This window comes from Ornithorhynchus anatinus, chromosome 5, assembly GCF_004115215.2.
Source record: "Ornithorhynchus anatinus isolate Pmale09 chromosome 5, mOrnAna1.pri.v4, whole genome shotgun sequence".
NCBI classification, from domain to species: domain Eukaryota; kingdom Metazoa; phylum Chordata; class Mammalia; order Monotremata; family Ornithorhynchidae; genus Ornithorhynchus; species Ornithorhynchus anatinus.
The window spans coordinates 37,772,284-37,778,419 of NC_041732.1; the positions used below are offsets into that span (position 1 = coordinate 37,772,284).

The 6,136-nt window shown below is 48.6% G+C and overlaps 1 non-coding gene across 1 annotated transcript; it reads left to right on the top strand.

Moving 5' to 3' along the window:
* Positions 1–1,133: 1,133 nt before the first annotated feature.
* LOC114812495 lies at positions 1,134–1,271 on the top strand. Its single transcript, XR_003760147.1, has one exon. It is a non-coding gene; the product is annotated as a small nucleolar RNA SNORA7 (small nucleolar RNA).
* Positions 1,272–6,136: the final 4,865 nt, after the last annotated feature.

A 6,136-nucleotide genomic window follows, 5' to 3' on the forward strand; every position in this document is an offset into this window, starting at 1 on the left:
CCTGCCCATAACAAGTTTAAGGCCTAGAGGTATGATGGTGAGAACCACAAATCCGTAATTCCCAGGAAAAGCAGCATGGTTGAGTGGATAGAGCGTGGGCCTGGGAGTCAGAGGGACCTGGGTTTTAATCCCTGCTCTGCCACTTGTCTGCTGTGCAATCTTGGGCAAGTCACTTCACTTCTCTGGGCCTCAGTTACTTCATCTGTAAAATGGGGATGAAACTGTGAGCCCCACGTGGGACACGGACTGTGTCCAACCTGATTACCTTGTACCTACAGTGCTTAGAACAGTGTTTGGCACATAGTAAGTGCTTAACAAATACTATTAATATTATTATAACAAGTGGGAGCCCTCCCAGGAGTACCTGAGGATTTTGAGCCTCCCTCTTCACCAACTCTCTCTGTCAAGTTTGCTGGGAAACCAAGGAGGTAGGAGGCTCGGGATGCTTTGAGATTCTAGAGGCAGCTGAGAGATTTTGGGGCAAAACTGGACACACTGTCCTGCCTGGGGCACATGCAAATCCCAGATCTGCATGCCCTTCCCTCTGCTACATGTGGGCAGGATGAGTGAAGAGGAAGTCTTGGAGAGGGACAAACTTGTGGCAGGGAGATCAGCGAGAAAAGTCCGATTCAGAGCTGTGTGGAGATGGGTGGGGGTAGTCTATCCATATTCAGCCACTGCCCACCCCCTCCCCTCAGCGCCACCTGGAACTAGCTCACTGTGGGCAGGGAATGTGTCTGCTTTATAATTATAGTGTACTCTCCCAAGTCCTTAGTACCTTGCTCTGCACACAGTAAGTGCTCAATAAATGCGACTATCTGACTAGATCCATTGGCTGGTGACCAAGGTACAGCAGGGCTGGGGGCAAGGCCAGCTACCTCAGCTCTCCCTTTCCTGCTACATCACTCTTAGCCAGCCAAAAGGGCTAGTGCCATTGCCAAACAATTTTCATAACTGGAATAGAAAATTTAGGCTTTTTCCATTTTTTATGGTATTGGTTAAGTGCTTACTATGTGCCAGGCACTGTGCTAAGTGCTGGGGTGAATACAAGCAAATTGGGTTGGACACGGTCCCTATCCCACGTGGGGCTCACAGTCTTATTCTCCATTTTACAGATGAGGTAACTGAGACACCCCGTCTCAGGGTTGCAACTGGAGAGTTTCCAGTACTCTACTAGTCTCAACTATGAGAGGGAGAGTCAAGCAGAGGCCTACCCATTCCATTCCTAGTTTGGGCAGTGGCTAGCGAGTGGAAGGTAATCTGCTATGAGTCAAAACTCAACTGTGCTGGGCAGCAGCGGCATGGGAGAGAGTCGAGGGAGGAGACTCAAGTTTACTGCGTGGAAGAAGGCAATGGAAAACCACTTCCGTATTTTTACCAAGAAAACTTTATGGATACACTACCAGAATGATTGCAGGTGGAGGTGGCATGTTCTGGGAGAGATGTGTCCATGGTGTCGCCATGGGTCAGAGATGACTCGGTGGCATAAGACAAGAACTGAGACACGGTGAAGTTAAGCGACTTGCCCAAGGTCACACAGCAAACAAGTGGTGGAGTTGGGTTTAGTTCCCTCCCATTCCGCCTTACTTCTAACACCGGATGTTCTTCGGTCAGACTCCTTCACCATGCTTAGCATAAACCCACTAGTCAGAACAAAACCTAGAACCCAGATTTCTTGACACCCAGGTCAGTGCTCTCTTTCTACTGGGCCAACATCAGGTTGATTGAAAAATAAATATCGGTCCAAGTCAACATCTCCAGAGTTTACGTTGAGTAGTTTCTCATAGCATTTCTAATCCTATGCTTTATTTTCAACGGGGAGAGATAGAAAGACCTTATCATGAAATGGATGTTCTAAGGCTGAAGGAAATGGGTTGTTAGTATTCTGAAAACCTTAGAGAAATATAGATGGTACAAGATATCATCATCCAAAGGGATCAGGGAAATATCGAAAAAGCTAACCTCATTAAAAAAAAAATGCTTACTTTGTGCGTCAGTGTACTGAACGCTGCAGTAGTCCTGCCTGGGGCTCACAATCTTAATCCCCATTTTACAGATGAGATAACTGAGGCCCAGAGAAGTAAAGTGACTCGCCCAAGGTCTCCCGGCAGACAAGTGGCAGTGCCAGAATTAAAATCCAGGTCTTCTAACTCCCAGGCCCTTGCTCTATCCACTCGGCTATGCGGTTTCCCATTCAGTAAATGACATGTGCTTTTGTGGGACCTGATGAAAGCAGGCCTTGGCCCTTGACCGTCTAGGACAGGCACGAGCTTTGCCATTTTATTCATTAATTCATTCATTCATTCACTCATTCATATTTATTGAGCGCTTACTATGTGCAGAGCACTGTACTAAGTGCTTGGAATGTACCAACCAGCAACAGAGACAATCCCTGCCCATTGACAGGCTTACAGTCTAATTGGGGGAGATGGACAAAAACAAGACAACTTAATCACGATAAATTAGAATCAAGGGGATGTACACCTCATTAACAAAATAAAAAAAATAAAAATATATACAAATGAGCACAGTGCGAGGGGAGGGGAAGGGAGAAGGGGAGGAGCAGAGGGAAAGGGGGGAAAGGGCGCTTAGCTGAGGGGAGGTGAAGGGGGGGCAGAAAGGGAGCAGAGGGAAAAGGGGAAGCTCAGTCTGGGAAGGCCTCTTGGAGGAGGTGAGCTCTTAGTAGTGCTTTGAAGAGGGGAAGAGAGTTAGTTTGGCGGAGGTGAGGAGGGAGGGCATTCCATTTTAAGAGGGGCCCTGGGTTAGGCAGTAGGTGCTGGCTCCAGTCAGGGCATCTGTGCATCTGGGGTCTCTCAAGCTGCTCTCTTGTTTCCTGGGTTACTGCTTTCAGGTCCCAATCAAAGCAGGAGTGGATAGGGGAAAGAATGGTATTTGTTAAGTCCTTACTGTGTCAGGCACTGGGGTGGATACAAGCAAATTGGGTTGGACACAGGCCCTGTCCCACATGGGGCTCACAGTCTTAATCCCCAATTTACAGATAAAGTAACTGAAGCGCAGGGCAGTGAAGTGATTTGCCCACAGTCACACAGCAGACAAGTAGCAGAGCTGGGATTAGCACCCAGGTCCTTCTGACTCCCAGGCCCTTGCTCTAGCCACTAGGCCAAGCTGCTTCTTTGGGAAGAGCAGCAGAATTGGGGACCCAGATCAAAGAGCAATTCCCAGCATTTAGGGGATTACCCTCCAGCATGTTTGCCAGGAGTCACTGATACCTGAGATATGCAATAATAAAAACAAGAGCCTGCAAGTGGTGGAGGAAGGACACAGCTGGGGCTTTTCACAAGCACTTACTTTGCCTCATCTCATCTCTCATTCTCCCTCTGCAAGCTGCTGTCCCCAGATAGCAGCTCAGATACCAAATCATCCCAGCCACTGACTGCTCTGGATCCCGACCCTGACTCTCCACCTGCTAATCTTCCCAGGAAACCCTCCCTCCCTCCTTCCCTCTCCCCGGGTGCTGCAGCACTGATAGGAGATAAGAAGGAGAATCCTAGCTAAGCAAGTACACCCTCTGGCAGGCTCTTTCCCCAGTGACCCAAGGCCTATAAATTCTGGATCCCACCCCAACTCCTTTCCCAAGGGTGTGTGTCTGGAAGAAAAGTGGGAGAAAGAGAAGGGTGGAAAGGAGGCTGAGTTCACCTGTGGGGTGAGACTGTAAGCCCGGGGTGAGCAGGGAATGTGTCCCCCGATTAGACTGTAAGCCCGTCAAAGGGCAGGGACTGTCTATCTGTTATCGATTTGTACATTCCAAGCACTTAGTACAGTGCTCTGCACATAGTAAGCACTCAATAAGTACTATTGAATGATTCTGTTGTATTGTACTCCCCCAAACGCTACATACAGTGAATTGGCATTATCCTTGACTCCTCTCTCTCATTCTATCCACATATTCAATTTGTCACCAAATCCTGTCGGTCCCACGTTCACAACATTGCTAAAATCCGCCCTTTCCTCTCCAACCAAACTGCTACCGTGTTAACACAATCACTCATCTATCCCTCCTGGATTACCGCATCAGCCTCTTTGCTGACCTCCCAGCCTCCTGTCTCTCCCCACTCCAGTCTTTACTTAACAATGCTGCCTGGATCATTTCTCTACAAAAATGTTCAGTCCAAGTCACCTCATCCTCAAAAAACTCCAGTGGTTGCCCATCCACCTCTGCATCAAAAAATACAAGATTCTCACCATTGCTTTAAAGCACTCTATCACCTTACCCCCACCTCACCTCACCTCACTTTCCTCCTTCTACAACCCAGCCTGCACAGTTTGCTCCTCAAGTGCTAATCTTCTCACTGTGCTTCGGTCTTGCCTGTCTCCCCGCAGATCCCCTAGCCCAAATCCAGCCCCTGGCCTGGAATGCACTCCCTCCTCAAATCCGACAGACCATTATTCTTTCCCCATTCAAAGCCTTATCTCCCCAAAAGGCCTGCTTTTCCTCACCTCCCACTCCCTTCTGCGTCTCCCTGACTTGCTCCCTTTGCTCTTCCCCCCGCCCCAACCCCTCAGCACTTATGTACATGTCTGTAATTTTATTTATTTGTATCGATGTCTGTCACCCCATTTCTAGACTGAAAGCTCGTTGTGGGCAGGGAATGTCACTGTTTATTGTTGTGCTGTACAAGCCGTTAGTGCAGTCCTCTGCACACAGTAAGTGCTCAATAAATACGATTGAAAGAATGACTGAATAAGATTGACTGATTGAGGGACCCACAGCAGGGCCCACAGCAGGTTAGCTTATTAACATATACTGCTGTGCCCAAAGGGCACATAGCACAATCCTAGGCACTGGAAGTATACATAATAATAACATCATTTAAGTGCTTACTACACACCAGGCACTGTACTAAACGCTAGGATGGATACATGCAAATCGAGTTGGACACAGTCCTTGTCCCACATGGTGCTCAGAGTCTCATTCCCCCTTTTGCAGATGAGGTAACTGAGGCAGAGAGAAGTGAAGTGAGTTGCCCAAGGTCACCCAGCAGACAAGTGGTACACAAAAATATGGCCCTGCCCTCCAGGAATGCACCACGCCGAGTGTTAATGCTTAAATAATAATAATAATAATAATCATAATTATGCCATTTGTTAAGAACTTACTATGTGCCAAGCACTGTTCTAAGTGCTGGGGAAGTACAAGGTAATCAAGTTGTCCCAAATGGGTCTCACAGTCTCAGTCCCCAATTTAGAGATGTGAGGCACAGAGAAGTGAACCGACTTGCCCAAAGTCACCCAGCTGACAAGTGGCAGAGGCAGGATTAGAACCCATGACTTCTGACTTCCAAGCCCGGGCTCCTGCCACTGAGCCACGCTAATAATAGTAATAATAATAATGATAATAATGATGGTGTTTGTTAAGCGCTTACTATATGCCAAGCACTGTTGTCGGGGCTGGGGGGATACAAGGTCATCAGATTGTCCCACATGGGGCTCACAGTCTCAGTCCCCAATTTAGGGATATGGTAAGTGAGGCACAGAGAAGTGAAGTGACTTGCCCGAAGTCACCCAGCTGACAAGTGGCGGAGGCGGAATTAGAACCCACGATCTCTGCGGGACTTGCAGGAAGAAGCGACGCGTGTGGGCACCACCTCGGGGACAGATTAGACTGTGAACCCGTCACTGGGCAGGGATTGTCTCTATCTGTTGCCGAATTGTCCATTCCAAGCCCTTAGTACAGTGCTCTGCACGTAGTAAGCGCTCAATAAATACTATTGAATGAACGAATGAATACTCGGACTGGGCTGCCGTGGAGCAGCTGTCGAGCAGCAGCGTGGCTCAGTGGAAAGAGCGCGGGCTTGGGAGTCAGAGGTCACGGGTTCTAATCTCCGCTGCCAGTCAGCTTTGTGACCTTGGACAAGTCACTTAACTTCTCTGTGCCTCGGTTACCTCCTCTGCCAAATGGGGATGAAGACTGTGAGCCCCACGTGGGACAACCTGATCACCTTGTGTCCCCCAGCGCTTAGAACAGTGGTTTGCACATATAGTAAGCGCTTAACAGATACCGCAATTTTATTTATTTATTTTATTTATTTAGGGAAGAAGCCAGAAGGGCTCGGGGACTACAAATCCTAGGAGGCCTAGCGCTGCCCCAGCGGAAGAGGCGGGCGGGGGCGGGGCC